This window comes from Oenanthe melanoleuca, chromosome 9 (genome assembly GCF_029582105.1).
Source record: "Oenanthe melanoleuca isolate GR-GAL-2019-014 chromosome 9, OMel1.0, whole genome shotgun sequence".
Taxonomy (NCBI): domain Eukaryota; kingdom Metazoa; phylum Chordata; class Aves; order Passeriformes; family Muscicapidae; genus Oenanthe; species Oenanthe melanoleuca.
Genome location: NC_079343.1, coordinates 8,273,322 through 8,296,499, shown reverse-complemented (window position 1 = coordinate 8,296,499; position 23,178 = coordinate 8,273,322). Strand labels below are relative to the sequence as shown.

The 23,178-nt window shown below is 45.2% G+C and overlaps 1 protein-coding gene across 3 annotated transcripts in view; it reads left to right on the top strand.

Moving 5' to 3' along the window:
• The window catches only part of SCG2 (secretogranin II), a 34,153-nt gene that overhangs the window by 3,818 nt on the left and 7,157 nt on the right, over window positions 1-23,178 (top strand). Inside the window, exon 1 of one of the 3 annotated variants that reach the window (XM_056498910.1) lies at window positions 927-945. The exons of 1 other annotated variant lie outside the window; for it this stretch is intronic. The gene's annotated coding sequence lies outside the window, so the exon portion shown is untranslated. Of the gene's footprint in view, window positions 1-926; window positions 946-6,982; window positions 7,004-23,178 lie in introns of those variants that run through there. One more of the 3 variants, XM_056498909.1, reaches the window with a different exon arrangement.

Below are 23,178 nucleotides of genomic sequence, written 5' to 3'. Positions count from 1 at the left end.
CCATCACTTTGCAGGTTTTCTGGGTAAAATGCCATGGTCCATATAACAGGACTTGAAGTCTCAAGTAAAAATCTGAGTTTTAACTACATACCTTTTCTAGGTTACTTCTTCTGCTTTTAACTTTTATGGCTTTCAGTCCTCTTTGTTTCACTCATTCAGGGCTGTGTTCATGTATGCTTTTTTCATGTCTTGACATTTCCCATGACCTTAGCAAGGCACAGAGGACAGAGGATCTGGAGTTTGGTAGCACCAGACTTGTTGATGCTTCTCTTCCTGTCTGTTTGGGCACCCTTACAGGTGTTACTGGGCAGCATCATTTGGTCATTTCAAGGACTGATGAACAGCCACTTTGGGTTTGTCAGCATCTCCTGGAAGCCCTCCCACCTTGCTGTGAGCATGGGGAGGGCCAGGACAGGGCGTGCACTCCCTGCCCTGCTGAGCTCTCCTGTGGGGTGCACAAGCAGGGCTCACCAGCAGGCCTAAGGCTGGGAGGTTTGTTTTCATTTCTCAGTCAGTATCTGATAAATCAGTGTGCCTGAAGAAGTATGTTTGTGGTCTTGGTACTCCGCAGAGAAGTTTACCCTTCGAAGGTGCTGTGGCTGCATAGGCAGGGTGTAGCTCCTCAGGCAGCAGCAGAGATGACCCCTGACCAAACCCCTGTGTTTGGAGGAAGTTCAGGCTGTTATGTTGATACCTTTTTTTATCTTTTTAATGAAACCTCCTTCCTGCCATTTCAGAGGAGAGGAGGCTTTGACGTCATGTGCTGATGAGTCACTGCTGTTAACAGGCCAGCAAGCAGGGATTGAGAGTGCTGTCTGGAGCAGCTGCTCTGTTAATCATTCACAAAAAGCCCAGAGAAAGCTCGAGGGGAATACTTGTGAATAATTAAATTTCTGTTTTCATTATGAAGACGCAGTCGATTTACCTGGATCTGCTAGAATCCAGGTATTGGGAAGTGAGGGGAGAGGACAATGATATCACTGATCTTTTGATACCACTGTAAATAGCTTTTGGATAGTCATTGGTGTCAGTCAAGCATAGGCATGACTTAACAATTTCATGTAAAGCTTACATAATATAGTTATGACCATCATCTACATCTCACTTGCCACAACCACTTCAAACCATATTTTTGTTTTCTAGAAGAAAGTTCTTGGGGAAGCAAATGCCCTTGACAGGGCAAGAGCTGGATTTTACTGGAAGCCTGGGTTTCTGTATCTATCTCATAGCCTAAAGTCGTGTGTTCTCAAAGAAAGCAGAGTTATCCAGGCTTGTTCCCTGGTAGTTCTTCTGTTCATAAACATCTTCTGTGGGTGACTGGATCATTTAGACCTGCTGCTAAATCAGTATCATGACAAGAGATGTTGCACTCGTTCTGACGAGCTTTAAACTTCAGCTGTGAACATGCCATGATCAAAGAATTCATTAGATTCTGTTTTGGGTGAGTAGGACTTTTATTTCAGACAAGGTCAAAACTGGATAAATTCTTAAATAGGGAATTATTCACTGCTGAACTCTTCCTCTCTAGTATTAAATGTCTTGGACAAGAGCTGCTGCCTTTTACCCAGAGGAAGAGTAAGATGGGCAGTTTTACTCCCAAAGCAATCCCATCCCCTAAGGCTGAAGCTGCCTTAGGACAGAAGGATGATGCTTGGTCTTGACAAAATACTAGGTTTAGCTTTGCCTACACAGTTGGAGTGCTGGGACCATGGGGAGTGTAGGATTGCTTACAAACTTTGACTTTAATTACCTATACAATGTCATGAAAAAATTGTTGTTCTGCCTGTCAGACAAATAATGAGAAAGAAAGCCCACAGAACCATTTGAGTCTGATAAACTTTTCTGTCTTTGGCATAGTTTCCATGGACCTGTGAAAGCCCAAGGATATATAGGCAGAGCCTAATTAACTACAGCTGCTGAAAGAGAAACTTTGAAATGATTTGTTGAAAACTATATTTTTCATCTTTCAGCACTTTGGCCAATTTACTGTGGGCTTGCTTTCTTGAATTGATTCGTACAAAGTTTAACTGATCATATCACTCCTCCCTACCCACATTAGCCCCAAATTCTACAGCTCCCTATCACATGCTTATTTGATGAGTTAAGTAATTCTTGATAGATAAAACAAATCCTGACAGATGAAACCAGATAACATCACTGTGGAAGAGAGTTGTCCTGGAACTGCAATAGCTGATGATTTGCTGTTTCTGTAATGAGATGGTTTCCAGAGCCCTCTTGTCAGTCTGCTGATGAGGATGGCCTGTCTGGATCCCTTCAGAAGGGCTGGCCTCACTGGTGGAGGGTGGGTGGCTATTTAGATATTTAGGGGTAACAGCAGAGATGATACATGAAGTCTTGTGGAGGGGAGCAGGGGGGTTCATTGGAATGGTGAAACCTGGGGTGGGATGCCAGCAACAGGCTGACTGTCCTGGGTGGGGAAACCAGAGCCAGAAGGATGGGCAGAGCAGCTCTGGCTGTGAGGGCTGTAGGGTTGTGGCTTCCCAGGTCATTGAAGTGAGTAGGGAAACCCATGGAAGGTGTGGTCAGGGGGAAAGGAGGTTTGCATTGATTCTGGCAGGGATAGAGCTCAATTTACAGATGTCAACAGTGGGAGATTCTGTACATACCCTGTCACAAGCCATCAGAGATCATGAACCAAGTGGCTCTGTGTGCTCCTCACAGAATCACAGCCTGAGAAAAAGGGTGTCTGAGGATGGAGGATTTATAACTTTGGTCCCATGACATCCCTTCTGGAACTTTTCATATTTGCCTTCTGAGCCTTTGAGATTCCTGTGTTCAAATTCCTAATAATTTCAGGGCCTGGAGAGACATAGATATTGAAAGATGTGATTCTAATAAATAAATGGCATTAGAAGTATACCTGGCTTTACTACCAACTCCTGATGTTGTTACATTTGGATTCTTCAGCATCACAAGCCACTGGTCCTGGGATGTGGGATAGAGCCCAGTTTGGATATCAGAGCTTAGGGTGGTTGTTTATACAGGAGGGAAAAAGGTCAGCAAAGCAAATTGTGTTGCTTGCAGATGGAGCTTACATGTATAACATACAATAATGAAGGTCTCAGAGCAGAGCTGCCAGCAAAAATGGAGGAATATTGGAAATAGGGGAAATCAAACAAGAACTTAGGAAGTGTGGGAATAAAACAAAATCAAAAGGAGGAAACCAGTTAAAATCTAAACCAAATACAGTTTCTGAGAATCAATATTTTTCATCTCAAATGTTGGTTCTACAGAAGATGCTATTTTTAGTTGCTCATTAAAAAGGGTCCCCCTGAAGAGCTATTGTTCTCTGGGAAATCAGATGCATTGTGTAGTCAAATATCATATTAAAAATAGAGAAGGGTTTCTGGAAAGATATGGATGCAGGAAAGCAATACATTCTGAAGAGGCTGTTAAAAGCCACCCAGAGAAAATAGCCATGTGAGGTGTATTACAACACTGAGAAGCTGTCAGCAGCAAGAAATCCTCTGGGACACCAAAGCCTGGGTCTGCACGAACCCTGAGCACCTGGGAGCCTCTGAGCTGCTCCCCTGGAGCCCTTTTCTTGTGGATGAGGACAGCTGATGGCCTTTGCTCTGACATTTCTATTACTGGAAGCATTCTCTGTGGGAAGGACTGGAAGGTTTAAAAACAAGTTTGAAAATTTTCCCTATTCTCCAGACACATTTTTTTTCCCCCTTAATTGCAAAACAAGTATAGGCTTTTTGGGTTTTTTTTATAATGACTGATTCAGCCAGCCATTTAATCTTTTGCTCTCTGTACTCAGCAAAAATGTGAGTTTGTCTGGAAAAATAATAATTGGAGAAAGATTAACACAAAGGACCAAAATTAACTGGGATTAAAGGATGGGTTCAGGAATCTTTCCTCAGCCCAGAAATTGCCTGGTAGGTTTTGGCTTAAGTCATGGTTTTGTGCCAGTGTCCAAGCCTGAGCCCTGTGGCATTTGGGGTGGGTGTTCCCTCCCTAGCCCTCCATCTGGCCTGGATGCTGTGTTGTGTAGGAAAAGCACTGCTGTTTGCTGGTCAAATCACCACATTTCTTCACTCACTTCTGGCCTCCCAGTTTGTGCCTGGGAGGGCTCATCGAGGCTCCCTGGACCTGGCAGCCCCCAGGGCTGCAGTCAGTGCCTTGCACAGCAAAGCTTTAGGGAGCTCTTGTGATGCCAGAGCTCATTAGGTGTGCCATCGTTAATTATTGACAGAGCACTCGGAGATGGCATTGTGATAGTTCTCTTCTTTGTTTCTTTCATAAGAAAAAGAATGCCTTCAAAAGTTAAATTTTAAAAGTTTAAAACTTTACAGAGGTGCCTATTCTCCCATGCCTGAGGGGAGGCCTTTCTTTTCTCTAAGGTCAGAAATAAGTTTCTCTTTCATCTTCCACCCTCGATCGAGGGCTGTGGGATTTCCAGAGGGCTCTGAGTCTGGTGTAAGCCAGCACATCAGATGGGTCAGTGTCCCAGCCCCGGGCTGTCCTCACAGCCACCAAAGGCAGGAGTGGTTCAGACCCTGTGCAGTGCTTAGCTGCTCCTGAGCAGCAGAACCCTCAGGACTGCTTGCCCTCAGCCCATGCTCATGAAGATGGAAATACCTGTTGCACCCCCTGCTCCAGCAGCCTGATCTTGCCCATCACATCCTTCCAGGCTTTGTGGCAGGATTCTGAGTGTCCCTGTGAAGCTGCTCTGAATTTTGAGAGCGTGGCACTTTGTCTCCTCAGAGAGACAAAGACATCCAGCCTACTGGAAAACAAGGTCAAGCTGATTGTTTTGGAACAGATGGCTTCCTTCCATGTTGTGGCATTTCCCTGGCTAAATGGAGCCTGACTAGACATAAATATTAAATGTAGCTATATATGAATCTATAAGTATAGCAATGAATTGTAGGGTTACAGGAATTTAGAGCTGCTGAAGAAATTATTATATTTTTCCCAAAAAATCAGTCAGCACTTACTATAAGTAACCCGTTTTCTTTATGTTCAATAGTCATCCTTTAAGGTAAGTTGGCAGGTGACAGGTTAGCCCAGTCCCCCCTGGGAAGGTTTTCAGTGAAAGATGGCTGGGAGCAACTGCAGGAGAAGAGTTTGATATATTCTGAGTGTCTGCCCCAGTGGAGCAAGGGCTTGTTGAGTTCTGTGGAAATGTGATCTGATCTCAGTACTAAAACAGGAGATGGATGGGGAAGTGTGGGCTGTGGGGCTAGAAAAAGTACAGGTGAATTAATGGCACACAGGAACACTGTCTTGCTGTTTCCAAGTAAATGCATGCTGCTGTCAGTTTGGCTTGTTTTTCTCCAAAATATAGGGAATGATTGTGCCCCAGATTCTTCTCTGGCAGTATTACAGCATGCCTGTGGGGGATGGGGGAAGTGCATGTCTTATTCATGCATTCCAGCATTACTTGAGATTTCCTGGTCCTATAGAAGTAATATAGAAAATATTAATTAACTGTTTCTAATGCTGTTGTGCAGGAGGGAGCCTTTAGAGGCCCATTCCAGCTCTGTCTTCGTGCTGTTAAAAAAGCAGGCAGCCCCAGCAGTGAAGATCCCTCCTGCAGGGCGTTTTATTCTTGTGTGAGAGAGTGGCCTTGGTGGCATGTGGGGGCTCTGCCTTTCCAAGAGAGGCATTCAGATCTCTCCAGCTTTATCTCATTAGCTCTTCTCAGAAAAAGCAGCAGAAATCTAATGTAATCACTTTGGTGTTCAGCTCAGCTAGGACAGTGGCTCAGTGAGGGAAACCTGCTTCCTGACTCACTTGCACTCCTCTGCCCTGAGTCACTGTCCATCCCTCTGCTGGAGCTACCTGAGAGAGCCTGACTGCATTCCTGGGCACCTGAGCCTTTCCTAGCTTCAGTGAGCTGCAGGGAGTTCTCAAAGACATGGGAGCTTGTTGTCCCCTCCAAAACACCATGAACATAGAGATTTAACAAGTGTGTTTGAAAGCCTGGCTGAAAAATGTCCAGGTTTCCTTTGGCTGGCAGGTCATTGCAGAAAAAGGACAGAAACAGCCACGAGGACTTCAAAGGAGCTCACATCTGAGCTGGAGGTGAATTTCTCTTTCACAGCTTGGGCAGGTTTCCAGAGCAGAAACAAACTCAGACATGATTTTAAATATCATCAGCCTTGCAAGTCAAGCACCAAGTGAAGGAAGGACCTTGACAGAGTGCCCAGCCATATTTCTGTGCCTGTGAGCTCCTGAGTCTGAGCAGGAGGGAACAACCACCAGGAACACCTCCACCCTGCCTCTGTGGGAGACCCTCAGCTCTCCTCTTCCCAGGTTTCCTTCTGGCTCTTTGTGCTCTTTTCCTCATCTGCTGGTTCTGTTTCCAGAAATGCTGCCAGCTCCACACCCATTTCTCTTTTCTGCCAGGTTTCCCAGTGCCCGTGGTGGCTGCATCCCACAAGTCTCCCAGGTCCAGCTGCAAGTCCAGAAGCTGATGGGGTCTTAGGTGTGAGCCTGCTCAGCCTCTCCTCACATAATCCATCCACACATGGCAAGAGATCAAGGTATTTTAAAAGCAAACCCTGTTCATTACAAAATAGAGAATTTTCTGAAACAAGTATTTGTGTTTGTTTAGAGGATTTTTTGGTCCTTCTTCAGTCAAAGGTTTTTTTGTTCTTCATCAATATTGAAGTCATCCTGTTTTAAGAAATTTAGATGAAAACTAACTTAAAACTGTTCTTATAAAAAATGCTCACTTGTTTCAACATCTTTACAAAATGTAGGAAATAAATACCAGCATCAGCATTGAAACTGAAATAAAGCTAGATGGATCATTTATCTCTCAGTGGAGTTAGGCTACCCAGCTCCCCAAATCCATAGGTTTTCATTATTTTTCTTGTCATTTGGTTGCCTAAGACACTAATTACATAGCAAGGTCAAGATAATGTAACATTCCTTCACACAGAGCTTGTCTTTAGTTTCAGTATTTCCAAAGGAGACCTCCCAGCCTGCTTGGAGCAACCTTCCAGAAGGCAAAGTCATTTTTCAGGTATCTTTTCTGCTCCCAGGTAAAAGTGTTCCTGGTCATGAGAGCTGTTCACCCTCTCCAGATACTTTCATTTATCAACCCAACAGCTAGTCCAGAACAGCTTTGAGGTTTTTTGCTTTGCTGAGATCTAGTGATCAGTGAAGTGACCAAAGGAGGGTTGGAGCATCTGCAGAGCTGCCTTTCCAGCCCTGAGGCTGTGCCTGATCCTGCCCAGAGCCAGTGGCAGCAGCCAGGACCTTGGGCTGGGACCTGCCTTGCCCCACTGAGTTGATGCACCCCTGTAACAAACACAGACCAGGATATTACTGCAAGCAGGTCTGACTGCATTATATAAGGCAGCAAGGAAATTAGCAGGAAACAAAGCAAAACCTGGCTCCATTAAATCTGATTAGTAGTTTTTGCTAGTGAATGCTGGCAGCACAGAGATTTTGTGTTTTCTGAGAGGTTGGCTGATGGTGAGTGACTGAGGCTGAGCAAGGGGTGCTTGATTTACATGTGCGTGGTGTTCATCCGTGAATTTAAATGTTCTCCAAGTCTATGCAGAAGTGAGTCCCTGGAAGTTAACTTTGAAAGGCTGGGAATGTATTTCCCAGGTCTCTGGATTTTTGGCCTTGCTCATTGTAGGATGCATCCTCCCCTCTGATTAAGGTGTTTATGAGTTGTGTATTGCCAGACAAACACAAATAAATGAGACTGATTTATCAGTTACCAGCCCTCAGTAATTCTTGATGAATGATAATCTTGGTGTGGCTTGGGTTGCACCTCCAGTGCAGATGCTTGCAGCTCTCTTTTCCCTCCTTGTAGCTTCCCTTTTCCCTCTGGGAGGGAGAAGAGACCATTGCTGAAGCCTGAACCTGGCTTATGAATTTCTGCAGTCTATCAAGTTTGCAGATTTGTTATATTTGACATGTCTCATGAAGTTATTGGTGGGATGTTGAATGTTGCTGAGTATTAGGGCTTCTTTGTTCTTAGTTCTACAGCCCCATTTTAGTTAGACCTCTTTTCCATTATTTAACTCATATTAAAATACAATGTATGCTTTGGAACAGAAAATTAACTGCTATAAATCAATCTGCAAACTAATAGCTACCAGAAGCTAAATTTAAGTCTGTGAGCAGCCCAGGGGTTTGCTATTTGGGCAGGCAAGTTTTCAGCCAACTCTCTGGATAAGATGCAGAGGTTGCCTCACTGCAAGGCTCTGGCTGGCAAAACATGCCATAGGAGCAGAGCACTGTTGCTTAGCTACTTGTGGAAGATGATTAACCCTTTCCCAGAACTCCCAATGGAAGCCATGGAAGCCCTCCTGAGCCACCATTCTGGACAATAATTGAATATGAAGAAACTACTCTAATATCTTTAGCTATTAGGTGTATTGATGTATTAATCATTAATGTTTAATGAAGGACTGTCTTAATGTTACCATTAGTTACTGAAGGAGATCACTAAATCAAAAGCCATTTGTCCATGGTATGAAGTGTAATTATTGCAAAGGAAGGCTCATATAATTACAGTAAAGGTGGAGTAAGAAGTGATTAAAACTATTTTGGGACTGATGGTGGTCAATGCCACTGCTACTATTTCTTTATATTAACTCAGGTACTTCTAAAGTTTCAGCTGAATTTAAAGGCTGAGCCCATGCATTGGCATTACTCTTGCATGGGGTACCTTGAAGCAGAGTTGGGTACCAACAGCAATTAGGGAAGTTCCTCACCTCTCATCCATTTCCAGTGAAACAGAGACGTTATAAAGGCCATTTCAATCTGAAAACACCCATTTTCATTAAAAATATAATTAATCTTTGGTGTTGATGGGCTGAAAAAATTCTGTTCTCATCTGAAGGTGCCTGAAATTCAGCATGAGCTGATAAGCAGGAATGTGTGGGTGTGGTGGGTGGGTTGGGTTTTACCTGGTGTCACCTGCTGCAGATACCACAGAGCAGAAATCTTCCACACAGTGTCACTAACGTGTTCCAGCATTTGGGTTGATTTTTTTCAAGATGTGATCACTTTGGAAGGTGTTCACCTTATGCAGGTTGAGCTCTGATAATGTGAAGTGTGGAGTGAGTCTAGCTGTGGACAGGCAGAGCAGGATGAGCCATTCCCACCTCTCTCAAGCAGCCCCTTGGGTGGGCTGGCTGCCTGGGTTTGCTCTCTTTGGAAGCAGCCTGGAAAGAATTGGCTCCAGCCCATGGAGAGTTCTGGGTGGGAGAGCCCTCGGGCTGGAGGGGTGTCCTGACAGGGTTATCTTCACAAGGATGGTGCAGTGTGCTGCTGAACAGCACCAGCACAGCAGCATGGTGTTCCATTGCAGCAGAGGAAAAATCCCCCCTGGGAACACAGGTTAAAGCACAGATAGAGGATTTTAAATTGCAATGGTCACTCTCTGTGATTTTAGTTGGTAATAAAGGCAAGAATTCCCCTGGAGCAAGAAACACTCTTGGTTTCACCTCTCCCCCTGAGGAGCTCCAGCAGCAGCAATGGGTTTCTGTAGCTATTGACCCTCAGATCTGGAAACTCGAGGGAAGGAGGGGCTGAGAGCAGCTGCCAGGGACATGGGTCTGTGTGCACCCCAGCACCTGTGTGACTGCTTCATCAACAGGGAAAAGCACCTGAGCTAGAAACATTTTGTGCCTGGTGATGTTGAGATTGTGCTCTCTCCTGTGTGCAGATGGGTAACTCTGTGACCTCAGCAGAGACTTACAAGGCACCAGAATCAATCCAGGTGACAAGTTGGCACGAAGATAACCTTTGATGTGACATACCCCAATGCAGGCCTTGTGTTTCTTCATTTGTCCTTACTCTGTGTGCTGCTATCAGGCAGATGCAGAGGCTGCTGGTGATCTTGTTTCCCAAATGTCTTATCCTGATGCACTTCAGACTTTCAGCTCCAGAGAGCAGCCCATGTGACAAACAAGCTGACTGTGTGCCATGTGGGGTTTTGCACTACTGCTTTTTGAGTGAGTCCATGCCACTGAGAGATCTCCAGGGAGACTAATGCTGTAACAGAGGCACAAAACAATGCAGATATTTCTGAATTGTTAGGCAGATTATTTACTGTTGTTTTGAACACGCTTTCTTAACTTGCCTTAAGGAAAGGAACAGCAAAAGGAAACTTGTGTGACTGATACCTGAGCTGTTGTCAGTAAGGAGATGGAGCTCCCAGGCTGGGATGTGTCAGTGTTTGGCTGGAATGGATGGGTTTGACTTGTCTGAAATAGGATTTGTGCTGGCACCTGTCAGAGGCAGCAGCCATTAGTCTTGTGCTGTGCTGGCTGGCGTGTCACACAGTGGGGACAGCATCCATTAGTACCTGCTCTGCCCCTCCACAGGCCTTGATCATGCCAGCTGTGCTGGTTTGGCTCTGAGCAAGGGATCCTGCACTGGGAAACCTTAACAGGGGAGTCCAGGAGCAAGCACAGCAGGGCTCTCCTGGGCTGAAGCAGCAGAGCCTGGGCTCTCTGCTAGCCCTGAGAGAGGCAGTACTGCTCTCTGCTAGCCCTGAGAGAGGCAGTACTGCTCTCTGCTGCTGCCTCCAGGGGCACTGCCCAGTGCTGATGGCACAGCAGGAGTGCTCACACCATGGGCTCTGCCTGGCTGCACCCTGAACCCCTCTGTGCTCTCATCTCTGCTTCTGTGGGGGCCACAGAGCTGAGAATTTCACAAGATGCTTCTGGGAGGAGCAAACTTCAGCTGGGATTTGTGTGGGCAGTAGGGCCACAGCAAAGCAGGATGTGTGCATGAATCTCCTGCCATGGGGGAAATTCTTGGCGTTTCTTGTACCTGTTCTGTTCAGGTTTGGTGTGTTTTTTTCTGTAGGAGAGCCTGGTCTGTGGGAAGGCTGGGTGTGCTTTGACAGTGAGATGTGACTGCACATGCAGTGTGCTGGGGCTCAGGGTGAGGGTGCTGCAGGGACTCAGATATTTCTGTGGCTCTGGCAGCCTTGAGTTGGCTCTGGGTCCCCCCCAGTGTGTGGGCACCTGGGGCTTAGGCTGGCAGTGAAGCCATGGCTGTGCTGTCCCCTCTCTGTGCTGCACAGGGAAGGAGCTCTGTGGCAGAGAAAGCCCAAACTCCCTGGGAGGGAGCAGTGGGGACACTGGCACCTGGGCACAGCTGGGACCTGCCCCTGCCTGCCTGGCACCTGGGGGTGACCCCAGGCCAGCCCTGCCCAGCATCCCCACAGCTGTGCTAGTTCCAGGATGGATTTGCTGCCAGCAAATACACATGTACCTGCCCACAGGGATACAGTGCCCCATTTCCCATAAATTCTTTAGTTTAGGGGGAAAATCTCAATGTGTGGCTATTCATTAGTTCCAGGGGTGATTCAGCCCTGTGAATTGTAAATAGGAAAATGGTATATGAAATTCTAGTCATTAGAATGGGCAAATAAAAGGCAAATTCTAATCTAGAAATTATTGCTATTTTTTTCCCAGTTGTTCATGGTTAATATTTAGCCACCCCTAGCTGTGCTTGAACACACCTGTGAACACAAATATGAGCTGGGCAATAAGAAGTGGCTGATTTCAATTTAACATCCTTTAATTAGTGCAGAAAATAGCCTGTCACCCATATCTGGGTTGGAAGGGCTGCACACTGAAGCGTTCCCTGTGATGAAATAATGTGTGATTCCAGGTGAGGCTCTTTCTTTCAGTGCTGTCAACACTGAGCCCTGGGGAGTTTGTTCTTTCCAGCTGGATGATAGCAAGTGACAGATTTCTTAATATTTGTTACAGTGTTGATGCCTTTCACTGCATGGCACATCAGGAGAAAAAGATTCACTGCTCTGAATAGCTGAACCTGGCCTTTTTGTTCTCACCACTGGGTTTTAGTGGTATAGCTTAAAATGTAAAGCCTGTGATATGAGATTATTAAAAGTTCTTTAGTTAGGCTGTAAACAAATGTATTTTAAATTTATTAAATTCATTGTGCTTCAGAGCTAGAGCCCACTCTAATGCCACAATGCTACAGAACACAAATTTTTTCAGGTAACTTCTGTGCAAAGCCATAGACAGTTGATTTCAGTCACAATACAGGGGGCTATTGTGTAATTTTCTTCTCTTGTGGTTTATTTTGAGCAGTTTTCTATCCCTCTCAAAACCTGCTGAAAATTTTATGCCTTTAATAGTAAAGGGGCCTCTCAGTCTTGACTGCCTGATGTTCAAGCTGTGATGGGCAGGGAAAGCTCTCTGTTCTGCAGGGAGAGAAATCTGGAGCAGGGAGGCAAAGGAGCTGATGGAGCCCCTGCAGTAAAGAAAGGCATGGCTCCACAGGCAGCAGAAGGAACCACAGAGGCACAGCCTGGAGTCCATCACAGCCTCACTGCATCCATCACTCTGGCTGGAAAACTCGGTCAGCCTCCTTATTTTCAGTGACTGGGGAAACACATTGTCATAGCTGGTGTCACCAAGGGGAACCTGTTTCTCTCTCAGCCCTTCCTCTTGCAGGCTGCCCATTGTTAGTGGAGCTTCCAGTGAGATGGAGATAACTGGGGAAGGACACTGTGGGTGTTTGGGACAAACCCTCACTCAGAGACACCAAGTACAGGCAGAAGGGCTCTAATCACCTCCATCCAGTCCCAGTCCCTTGCTGGGGTGTGGGTGAGTGTTGATGCACAACAGCTCTGATTTACCTTCCAGCATTAGAGAGAGACTGCTAATTGTCCTAGCAGGTGTTTCAAGGCTTTCTAGCCTGATAAACTTGGATGGTATCACACTGCAATGGCTGAAAAATGTGGTTTGCAACCATTACTGGAACTGGAAGTTGGGAAAACTTTTGTGGGTGCTGAAGCCAGCTCCATGAAAGTGGCTTCCCTCTCTGTCCCCAAAAAGTTCCTGGTAACAGAGGTAATGGTTGGATATTTTGATTCTGTCTAAAAAACTGATTTTCATTGTTTCAAGAGGGGAAAAGTGCAACAGAATCACATAGTTTCAAGAAACTGCATATGTACCAAATGCAGTATAGTGAGAAGGAGGCTCTATTTCAGATAAAATATATAATTGTTATTGAGAATGATCAGAAGACACCCATGAAATTTGTGACTGAAAATGTATTTGATAGTAGACAAAAATCATTATCAAACCCAAAAGTGTCCAGTTATAAACACTGAATTACAGACATTAATTTCTTGTGGTCTAGATCCCCCAGTTCTGTCTGGAAAACATCACCTTTATTTTGTGAGTGCTTTTTCCCCCTGACCCATGTGAAGAATTTGATCTTCCTGGCCCATTTGCAGCAGCCTGTAACAGCCAGGCATGTGTCTTCAGATGTCACACAGGGTTTGATGGCCCCAGATCCTGGGCACAGGTCAAACCTTGGAGCATTGACAGTCTCTAGTAATGAGGCAGTGTCATGTCAGATACAACTGGATGAGTTATTTGTAGCAAACAACTGATTTAATTTCTTTCCCTTGGTGCCTGAATGATCTGCTGTGAGGTTTTGACTGCCAGAGATCTGCATGTGTGAAATGACAATGACTGTTTTATGCAAATGGTTCCATGCTCTGGATTGCCTATCAGCTATTCAGAGAAGACATTATTTCTCATTATTTGCTGTTTCAGCTGAATGACAGTCCTTACAAGTCACGGGGCACTGAGGCTGAGCCCTGAATGAGCAGCTTCCAGTCTCACTTGGAGCTTCCAGGATGATCTTTCAGTAGTGCAGGCAGATTTCTGGGCTCTGCTCCTGTTCTTGTGCCGTGGTTATTGCCAGCAGGGGATGGCAGCTCTGCCTGGTGCGTGGGGCAGTCCTGTGCCTCTCTGTGCCAAGCCTTGTGAGCAGGCTTTGGCAGCATCTCCTTGGTTATGAACACGTGGCCCGTGGTGCAGGGGATGGTCTGGTTTGGGTTGGCCACAGGGCTCAGCTCTGTCCCTGCTCTGTGCACAGTCCAGGTTTTGGTCTGCCCGGGAATCAGGGGATGTTTGCTGTGCTCCTCATGCAGTTTTTCAGCAAGGGGCTGTACATGAGAGAGCTACATCGTTTGTGACAGTTGTAGCTCTAAATAGGAAATGATTAATATTTCATGGTTATTTTTCTGTAAGACATGATTCTTGGGAGAATGCATCAGTCTGGCTTGCTGGAGAGAATGAGCCTGCCTTGCTCAGCTTCAAATGAAAATGTAGTCAGGCACTGCATGCTAATATTGCTGCTTTAGATGGAAGCTCTCTGTCTGCCTGACTAATGCTCTACTGCCAGTACATCAGTGCAAAAGTGTGCACTGCAGTTTTGGAAGCTTCTCTTTCCCTCAGCAGTCGTGCAAGTTATCTGCCACTCTGCCTTCTGCACCTTCAGTCTAGGTTTAAATAGCACAAGAGGTCATCAATGTCAGCCAACTGCATCAGCTGCAAAGTCTTTGTTTCTGATCTTGCCTTTTTTATTTACTTATTTTTTTCCTTTCTTGAGTCATAAGCAAACCACTTCAAAATATTTCAGGATTCACCAGACAATAGCAAACAATTGGTCAAGGAAACATTCTTGTCTCTGTGATACAACTGTCTGTGAAGGTGGCTGTTCAAAATGCCTCTAGATAACAAATACTGGCAAATACCTTACAGATCTTTTGTTCATGTAACATTAATGGAATGGTCACAGACTTACTGTTATTCAGCAGTGAGGCCACCAAGGCTTTGACTGCCCTGGACTGCTACAAGAAAGTCTACAGGAAGATTATGGAAAGCTTGGTAAGAAAAGTCTAGTGGAAGCTGCTTTTTTTTCTGCTCTGCCAGTTGTTCTGTAGGAGGAGTTAGACTCTACTGTAGCAGGATGCTGGTAAATACTGCAAACCAGGGTGAAAGAAACAGAGGGACAGGTTCCTACTTACATATAAAGGTTTCTTAACCTGAGCTCGGTTAGACCAGAAGAAAATGCTTGTCTGTTCCCCAGACTGGTATAATGAGATTTAATCCTTGCACAAACAGCTCTACTGGAACACAAACTATTCACAGCAGATTCTGCTGTCCCAGCCAGGGCTTCATTGGGTTAGACACAGTAGAGAATGCTCAGAAATGTGATGAATGGGAGGCAAGATTGCAGAAAAAACCATGTGTTAGAATGTGTCAGCATTGAAGTGGTCTGTGAAAGGTTAATTTAACCACCCTCCACTTCTGTCCCGTGCAAGTGCTCACTTTCTCAGTTACAGTCATGTCTGCCTTCTCTGTCTGTGCAAAAGGGTGGATATACTTGATGTCACCAAGCAAAACAAGCACTCCTGGTTCTTCCTAGGATGCTATTTTGCAGCTGGAATTGTTTCTATATCACAGCTGCTCCAGATTATTTTACAGTATCTTGGTAGCCTCTAAATGAAGCAGAAAGAAATTTATAGGAGTGGCAACTACTTTGCAAGACCTCTATATTCACAAGGCAATTGAAAGTAAGGTTTGGAGAGGAATGATTTACAGCACCCAAAGTACTTAGAGACCTCATTAAGGAACAGGTCTCAGAACTTTTGTCTGTGCTATGTAAGAATTTAGGGACTTAGAAAACTACTTAGCCTGAATTGCTTTGCTTTGCATTGCTTTTCTGCCTAAAAAACCTGACCAAGCCACCTCTTTGGGGTGTGTATAATTTTCTGCACGTGTGGTTATATGGTATTTGGTGATCCATCTTTTTTAAGCTAATGCAGCTGATATGTCAGGCAAGACTTACTCAGCATTATTAAAATTCATGTTGCTTTATGAATTTAAGACTTACTTCAGCACAATACAAAGTATTAATTCAACAGCTACTCTGTAGGTTAGAGTAGTCTTAAGCTAATAGGCAATACAGCCATGGGAATATACCACAGTTATCAGTGGGTTGTTGGCAGCTTTGTAGATGTTGCTTTCAGTGATCAACAGAGCAATCAAATTTGTTTTATAATCTGTCTGCCTGAAATTTTTTTGCTTGTTTGCTTGGTTTTTTTTTGATCTCTTCTCCTGAAGTGTCATTGTTTTGTAAAAGAACAGGTTGGACTTGGTTGTAATAATTATGAAAAAAGGTTTGGCTTGGTTTGGTTTGGTTAGGTTTTGTCTGATGCCACTGCACAGAGAAGCCTCTGCAGTTGTGTTTGGTTTCCAAGTTAATGTTGTCTGGGTGTTGCTGTTGATAGATGATCTCTGAGCCCTGGCTGCCTATGCAGCTGTGAGAAGTAATAACATCAACTTAGTATTAAGGTTTTTGTCAATACTAATTAAAAATTATGGTTAAGGGCTCTCATTCAGCAAACACTGGCTGCTGCTCAAAGCACTTAGATATGTTTTTAATTTTGTGCATATTCCAAATATATTTAGTCTCATTACAACTGAAGCAGATATTTTGAATCCGATGGGTTTACTGCTTTTTAGAAGCAAATAAAACACTGGAATTCATATATGTGCTTGGTGGGTAAAAATCAGGAAACATACTGGAATTTTTATGTGGATTTACTTTTGGGAGCAGGTTCTGTATTTCTGCTTCCCTGCAGGTTAATTGAGCTGGGATTTACCCTGTTATGCTTCTCCCTTCAACTAATTTTTCCTAAGATTTCTCTTACATTGTAAGCCTCATTTCATACATTTAATATCACCATTCATCAGCCTAATTACCCTTTGGTCCCACCTCCCTGGCACAGACCCTCAAAGAGAGACTCAGTATTCCTGCCTCAGCTCCTGCACCATCTGGTCCTCCCAGTGAGGAGCCTGTGTCTGTGCTTTCCAGAGCAGCTTTGGTCTCTGTGCTCTGCTGGCTCAGGCACTGCAGCTGCATCCCTGGCAGCTGGCTGCTTTCTTCACTTACCAACTCCTGCTCTGCCTCCTCACGTTACATTCTTCCTGTCCCAGACAAAATACCTCCATTCTTCAAAAAATATAATAAGATGGGATTGATGTCCTTCCCAGGAGCTCAGGGGGCTCTGCTTCTGCACAGGACCAAGTCTGTACCTGCCAGGCACTTGCAGAAGAGAGGATGAGGAGTGAGGAAGAGACCTTTGTGCATCAGGGTGAGAACCAGCCAGCAGGGACATCACAAAGCTCCTGCAGCCTGGTCAGGGACACCCACCTGCCACAACAGGCACCAGCACAGAGGGGGAAGCCAAGGAGAATCCCCCTCCAAACAGATTGGTCACAGCTCCCTGATCAAAACAAGCATCAGCAACCCAGAATGGCTGGGTTTGGTTTTGTTAGTGTGTTTTTCATATAACAGCATCATGAAATGGTTACATACAATTGAGAACCTCATCAATGTTACATCTGCAACAGGTGGTGAAAACCTCCTGGCATGGACAGGTAATCCATCCCGTTCTTCAGGCAAAGCATCTGCCTTTTGGTCCATCTCTGAGGCACACCAGTGGAAACCCACAGCTGGCCAAAGAGCTCCCTGTGACCCCAGGTCCACACAGGAGCACTGTGAGCCACGCTCAGGGTGATGCTGGCAGCAGTTCATTGAGGGCTTTGTGACCTGAGTTGCAATGAATTGCTTTTGCCTTGAATTTCAGACCATTTATTTTGGGAGAGAGAACGCTTCTCTGAGATGCAGCATCATGCTGGATGCAGTAGGAACAGATGACAGGATACCTGGTGGTTTTTTGGAAGATGGCCACTCAGTCCTTGAGGATGCAGGTTGCATCTGTGAGCAGCTCCAGGGCTGTGCTTTTTGGGTTTTGCAGCCCTGCTGCTGGTGGGATGGACCCGGGGTGATGTTTAGCAGCACAGTGGCAGCAGCAGAACTGCTTCAAAATAAAGGCACCAGCTACAAGTTTGGTGAAAGATGTACCCTCCCAAGCAGGAGCCTCAGGGCTGGGAAGGACACTCAGCCCATCTCAGGCACTTACCAGTAAGGTAAGTAAGACAGAAAGTATTTACCTTAGGGGAAAATCACAGCATTTTCACCTGATTATATGGATTTTACTTGCCAGTCAAGGCTTTTATAGCTGAGAGAGATGTGAGACTGCTATCTAAAACAGTTTGGACATCCAAACAAATACTCTTCCCAGCTTGCAGAAATGTCAGTAGTTGTCCTGTAGATTGGAGCCTGTTTGGAGAAACAATGTCATCACTTGTATTTTGACTTTTGCCAGAGAAGGGAGCAGCCTATCAGTTTTTTCCTGCCCCAAGAGACCTTTTTGTGACTGAGTGATAAGAAAAAGCAAATTGGAGATGTTGGCAGAGGTCTCTATATTTGCAGAGGATGTTGTGCCATGTACCCAGCTGTGCCCACCCTCTGGCTCCCACCCCATCCCACTCTGGATGGAGCACGGTGATCTCCAAGATCACCTGCCCATTGTGGAATTGTGCAGCTCACAGACCACACTGCTGGATTTCTGTGTCTCCTGCTGTCCAGAGTCTGCCTCCTGCACATCTGTCTGATGGCAGGAAGCCCTCAGCACCCAGCAGTGGGTGTCAGCAGGTCAGTGGGTCCTGCTGGCTCTGTGCTCACTCCGAGCACAGCCTGCAGCAGGGGGTGAATGATTAACCTGCATCTCTTCTGCTTTTTGCACTGAGACTCTGCACTTGCCTTCACTCCACAGCCACTGAACTAGGGAAGCTGCCATTGAAGCCAGCCAGCTCTCCCTGGGTCTATATCCTGAAACTCAGCTGAACCCTAAACCAACAAGATTTCTGCTTTGATGCTGATGTTACAAATGCTAATAGCCATGACCACATGGGAGGACATGAATTTGTTCTCTCTTTCTGATGTAATCACTCATAATTATGTTTACTAAACTTTTAATTTAGTATACACTTTTTTAAAAGGGCATGGCATGAAGTGGTTTTGCCTTGTTCACATGAGCTAACAAATCAAATTATTTGCTCTTTTCTTGTAGAAGGGGGAAATTCTATAACCCTGTCTCTGTGATGTGCCTTGCACTGAGTCTCTTTTGCCTATTTTTGTCACGTTCTTGACCAAATACTAGATTTGATTTTGACCCAGATCTGTATAAATTACTGTATCAATAGGGTTGAAATTCATGCACATATGTACTGAGCAAAGGACAAACCTTTGGCCACAAAAAAGGCTGTAGTGAAACCAGTGAAACGAATGACCCTGACAAGGACAATGCATGAGAAAATTGTGATAATATTTTATGGCATGGAGCAGTGCATGGCTTTTTGCCCTCCTAGCTTTAGCACATAAATTCTCATGTGCTCCATTGCTAAAGCACCTGTTGCCCTAATGGCTTGGGGATGGAAGAACCTTTGCCCACGTGCAGCAATGCCAGCATGCTGGTTCCTACTTTGGGAATGGTTGGACTCTCAAAAAAAAAAAGAAGAGGAAGCACAGAAGTGTTAATTTGGAGTGGCAATTTTGCTCTGAACCCCATCCTGTGTTGTCAGACAAGGCAGCAGATAATAAAGTGGACACTTTTCTGCCAGAGACTTGGAGATCCAAAATCACTGAGTTTCCTCATGTTTATGAGTGATTAATGTAAAAATTAATGAGGCTTTAATGTAAGTAAGGAATAGAAATTACTTAGCCCCAAGATCATGACATTTCTGTAGAGCAGAATTGCTGAATGATTTAGCAGAGGACTAGATAATGAACCTAATCTTATGCACAGCTGTGAAAGCACTTCTCTCTATTTAAAATGGAAACTCACATAAATGTGTGTACAGATCACTGTTGTACAAAGATTTTTCTCTCTCAGGTAAAACCTTCTGTATTCTCTCATGAGGAAACATCACTGAAGGGCAATCTTGGCTGACCCACACACCCCAGGGTGGCCAACACCCCTGGCTGACCCTCAGGCCAGCTGAGCATCCTGACATGAGCAGGTGGCATGCCCTGGGAAGGCACAGGCAAACCGGTTTTGCTGGCTGCTGCTGCTCCTTGTTGCCACAGCTGCTCTGAAGGGTTTCAGTTATGTAATCTCCAGTGATTTGGGTGAACCTGTGCAGATTCTCCAATTGCCTAGACACGGTTCCTTGTCTCCTTTCCCCACGTGCAGCAGTGGGGAGTGGCACAGATCCCCAGACAAACCCCACCTGGCTACAAGCAGACTATTTTGACTCAGCTAGCAAAGGAGAGCTGGCTGGGGCTGGAGAAAGGCTGCCTCTTCCATCTGTGAATGATGCTGGAGGTTGCTGGGTCCAGCATCCCGTGGATGATGGGTTGTTAGAGCAGGCTGTGAGCAGCAGCTGGGCACAGCCAGCCCTGCCCCTCGGGGTGCCAAGGCAAAGGGGAGCCTGCCCCACGCTAATTAAAACTCTTTTCTCAACTTCTCCTTGGCAAAGTGCAAAGAAATCCTCTTTTCATGCCCAAGGACTAAAAATAAATCCTATTTTGGGTTTCAGAAGCAGCCTCATGACTAAATGAGCCCTTCAGTTTCATTCATGTTTGCTGTCTATTAATCTGTTCTCCTCACCCTCAGCAGGGTATGACTCAGGGCTTCACATTGTCTTCCTCCCTGAACTATCTGTGTTTTGACTTTAAATTCTGCTGTCTGACGCAAAGCAGTGCTGAAATCATGACAGTTTGATCCAGCCAGCTCCCAGGAGACTCTTGATCTTTACTGGCTGGTAAATGTAGCACTCAGAACAGCTATGCAGAGCAGATATCGATATTTTTACACCAAATGTTGGTAAGCAGATGTCACGGGCTCGTGAAAAGCCTTGAAACTCCGCAGGAGAAAATATGTGAGTATGTGTGTGGGAGGCCTGGAGATAAAAATAATTTGGTGGTTCTATGAGAAGGCATATATTCCTTAATCCGTTGGTGTTTTGCTATTCCTGTGCAGGGTACTCGAAGTGGAGGCTGCTATACTGGAACAAGGATAGCACTAAACTCTTTCCCTGTTGATTCATCTGCTGCTTTTGCAGCTCCTTCCAGCCTGGGCTTCTCTGGCCCTGGCTGAGCTGACAGATCCCATTCCCTGCCCTGAGAAGGGGGCTCTCCCGTGGGATTATCCCCAGCTTCAGGCATCCCTGAGTGAGTGCAGGTGGTGGGCAGGGAGCAGCAGTGAGGCAGCAGGCACTGGAGAAGAGGAGAGGCACCAGAGGGGAAGCACTGCAGGCAGGTGTGGCACCCCCAGCCTCAGGTGACCCCTGTGCAGAGCTGCTGCTGAGGTGATGGTTCCACGGGAGCACCACTCCCCATGGTGGGCACAGCCACATAGCGCTCCTCTTCAGAGAGAGGTTTGTTTTTTATAAGCAGGCAGCCTGAAATCCTGAACTAGTAAATATTGCATAAAAGTCCAGATTTGTTTGTTTCTTTTTCCCTGAGCTTTTCCTGTTCTTGAAATGTCCCCTCAGGGAGGTGTGTAGGGCAGGCTGGTGTTAAACCTGCTTAATCTCGTTGCAGTGTTGAATAAAGCCCAGTGATCTACAGCCAGTGGACACTTGCCTTGACATCCCTGCTTTTAAAGGACTGTGCTTTAAAACTGCAAAGCCCTTATTTTTCCTTACAGTGCTGCATTTATCCCTCCCCTCATGCCTTTGGAAATGAAATTTGAGCCATTTATTGTGCACTAAATTTAGGGAGACCAAAAATATTTGCATACAAATATGATTGATCTTTCAAGCATGCAAAATGAGCAGAAAATGACATATCTATGTTGGACACAAGCAGAGCTCAAGTATTTTAAAATCAAAATAATTTAAAATAATCTGTATCTATGATGGAATATGAACTTTTTCTGAGAAAAGAAAACCTCCTCTTTCTCATTATATACAGAGTAAATGAAGATATTCAAGTCAGATACGGACTGAATTTTAAATGCGACAATGACATTTATTCTGCAGGAGATGTCATGTCTGTAATGAATTGTAAATTATTTTTAGTTGCTGTTGAAACAGAAGAAGGGAGGGAAATAATCAATATTGACACAACCCTGCTTTATTTTTGAGCAGTGCTGATCCTGGTGGCACCAATTAGAGGAGGAGAGAGCTAGAGCTGCAGAAGTGCAAACCATTCTGGTGTTTAGAAAACGGCCACAGCAGCCAGATAAATGTGCTGCTTCCTTGTTTCTGCTGGGATGGTCATTCCAGCAAGATCATCATTCCATCCCCTCCTGGGAGCTGGGCAGCTGTGGTGGAGGCCACAGTCCATGATGTGGTTTTGGCCACCATCATCCCACTGGTGCTGGTGTGTCCTGGGGCCAGGGCACAGGGACAGTGACCCACAGCCCTTTGCCAGACCCTGCTTCCTCTTCAAGACAAGTTCCCTGACTTTTCTTTTCCCACTGACTGTGGGGATGATGATATTCCAGCTGGGTATGACAAAACAGAGCAGGTTGGAACTCTCCAGCCTCAGTTTGCTGCAGTGAAGTTCCCCTCCCAACTCCATGCCCTCCTTCTTGCATGGAATGAAAGAAAAGCCTTTTGCTGCAAGGTGCAGGGTTGATTGATTAACTTTTATCTTCTCATGATGCATGACTAGGTAAGCTAGAGCATGTGACAAGGCAAGCTGTTCAGAGAAATCACTGCAGATAGAGATGGGCTGCTCCCAGCACCCACAAAAGGATGCAGCACGGTCAAAATTCACTCAGAAAAACAAGATTACCCAGCTCCTTTGCTTAAGCAGATGATATTAAGCTAATTCTAACGCAATTTCCTAAAATTCAGAGATGCTGTGATGCGATCTCACTCTTGTATAAAATGCCATGGAACTTCTGATGACAGAAGAGATCCAATTTTCTGTTGCATGACTCATTCTGAGGAAAAGAATGCTGTACATTCAATATGGCCAAAAAAAGTACATTCAGTAAGGCCCTCCTTACAGGGGCTGTGTGGATGCAGTCATTCGTAAGCACAAAGTCCAGGCAAGACTTTTTGATATGGAGTAAAATTGACAGATGATTGTAGAGAGCCCTTGGAAAATTTTATCCACTGAACCCAGAATAGCCAGAGCAGAGACCTAAGCCAAGTGTCTGCCTGACCTTATATGCTGTAAATCTGAGGTGAGTGCTTAAGGAGGATGGAATCATGTGCCAAATAATTTGGGTTGTCTGAAAAGCACTCCAATGCGGAAGATCAGGGATAGATGGATGAGTTTCAGCAGGATGATTTAATGGGAAAGAAATTTCTCCATAAGTGTTAGTCATTTGGTGACAGAATGCACAAGAGCCTGTTGGAAATACCTGCAGAAGCACAAGAAAATTCCTGAAAATCTGAATTGAGTAATTTTCTTCTGGGTGTTTTTTGTTAATACTTTGTTTGTTGGTTCTGGTTGCATTGAGTATTCTGTCCATGGACAGAGGTGTAGGAGTGATAGCAATGTCTGCAGAGCTGAGTT